The sequence below is a fragment of the Chrysochloris asiatica genome, unplaced genomic scaffold (genome assembly GCF_000296735.1).
Source record: "Chrysochloris asiatica unplaced genomic scaffold, ChrAsi1.0 scaffold00021, whole genome shotgun sequence".
In the NCBI taxonomy this organism is placed as follows: domain Eukaryota; kingdom Metazoa; phylum Chordata; class Mammalia; order Afrosoricida; family Chrysochloridae; genus Chrysochloris; species Chrysochloris asiatica.
The window spans coordinates 26454629-26457066 of record NW_006408539.1 but is presented as its reverse complement, the minus strand read 5'-3'; positions in this window follow the sequence as shown (position 1 = coordinate 26457066).

Here is a 2438-nt window from a genome sequence, read left to right as displayed (position 1 = left end):
AGATATTGTCTGATGATTTCCGCATTCTGCTGTGTCATCTCTCTGTGGAATGGGCTCAAATATAGATCTCTTCCAATCAGTCAGACAGATAGTAGTCCTCCAAATTTCTTGGCATAGATGAGTGCCTCCTATGCTGCCTCACTTTCCTGAAAGATTTCGATTTTCATTCCGTCAATTCCTGATGCCTTGTTCTTTGCCAATTCCTTCAATGCACCTTGGACTTCTTCCTTCTGTGTCATTGGCTCTTTACCATATGCTACCTCTTGAAATGGTCGAACATCAACCATTTCCTTTTGATACAGTGACTCTGTGTATTCCTTCCATCTTCTCTTGGGGCTTTCTGCATCATTCAATAATTTGCCGAGAGAATCATTCAATAATGCAAGTTAAGGCTTGAATTTTTTCTTCAGTTCTCCCAACTTGAGAAATGCTGAGCATGTTCTTCCTTTTTGGTTTCCTGATTCCAGGTCTTTGTACATTTTGTTGTAATATTTGGCTTTATCTCCTTGAGCTAGTCTTTGAAATTTTTTGTTCGACTCTTGTACCTCCTCATTTCTTCCATTTGCTTTAGCATCTCTATACTGGAAAGCAACTTTCAGTGTGTCTTCTGACATCTATTTTGACCCTTTTCTTCATTCTTGTCTTATTAATGACTTTTTGTTTGTTTTTTTCTTGTATGATATTCTTGATGTCATCCCACAACTCTTCTGGTCTTTAATGTGAGGTACAACGCTGTTTGTGATAGGATAATATCCATGTGCCTACAGGGAAGGCAAGTTAATACCACTATTATTCAAATTTACACACCAACCACTAAAGTCAGTGAGGATGAATTAGAAGAATTCTACCAACTTCTTCAATCTGAAATTGATCAAACATGCAATCAGGATGTATTGCTCATTATTGGTGATTGGAATGCAAAGGTTGGGAGCAAAGAGAAGAATCATTAGTTGGAAAATATGGTCTTGGTGATAGAAATGATACTGGAGATTGCATGATAGAACTCTGCAAAATCAATGATTTGTTCATTTCAAATACCTTCTTTAGACAGCATAAGAGATGATTATACACATGGACCTCACAGATGGAATAAACAGAAATCAAATTGACTACATCTGCAGAAAGAGACGATGGAAAAGCTTCATATCATCAGTCAAAACAACGCCAGGGGCAGATTGTGGAACAGATCACCAATTACTCATATGCAAATTCAAAATAAAGGTGAAGAAAATGAAAACAAGTCCACAAGAGTCAAAATATGATCTTTAATATATCCCATCATATAATCTAGCTTCTGGATTATTTGCTCAGCATATAGAGTGAATAAGTATGGTGAAAGAATATAACCCTGACACACCACTTTCCTAATTTTAAACCATTCAGTGTTTCCTTGTCCTTTTCAAACAACTGCTTCTTTGTCTATGTACAGATTCCTCATGAGTGCAGTTAACTTTTTCAGAATACTCATTCTTCACAATGTTGTCCATAGCGTGTCGTGTCGTGTCATGATCCACACAATTGAAGCATTTGCATATAAATAAAGCACAAGCAAACATCTTTTTGGTATTCTCTGCTTTCTGCCAAGATCTATGTGACGTCAGCAAAGATAGTCCTCATTCTATGTCCTCTTCTGAATCCAGCTTGAACTTGTGGAAGTTCTTTGTCAATGTACGGTTGCAGTAATTTTTGTATTACCTTTAGTAAAATTTAACTCCCAATGGGATGTCAATGATATTGTATAATGGTTTCTTAATTTCATCGCATCACCTTTCTTTGTAGTGGGCATTAATTCAGATCTCTTCCATTTAGTTGGCCAGGTAGTTGTCTTCCAGATTTATTGCCATAGATAAGTGATTGCTTCCAGTGTGGCATCAATTTGTTGGAAGATTTCAATTTGTGTTCCATCAATTCCTGGTGCCTTGTTCTTTGTCAAAGTCTTCAATACACCTTGGACTTCTTTCTTCCATGCCATTGGCACTTGATCATATGCTATGTCTTGAAATGGTTGAACATCAACCAATTATTTTTGGTATAGTGACTATGTGTCCATCTTCTTTTGATGCTTTCTGTATCATTCAATATTTTGTCCATAGTATCCTTCAATACTGCAAGCTGAGGCTTGAATTTTTTCTTCAGTTCCCTTAGCTTGAGAACTGTTGAGTGTGGTCTTGCCTTTTGGTTTTCTAACTCAAGGTGTTTATACATTTCATTATAATATTTGACTTTGACTTCTTGAGTTGACCTTTGAAATTTTCTGTTCAGCTCTTTAAACTCCTCACTTCTTCTGTTTGCTTTAGCTACTCTACTCTGGAAAGCAAGTTTCAGAGTCTCTTCTGACATTCATTTTGATCCTTTCCTTCTTTCTTCTCTTCTTAATGACCCTTTGCTTTCTTCCTGTCTGATGTTCTTGATGTCACCCCTCAACTCTTCTGGTCTTC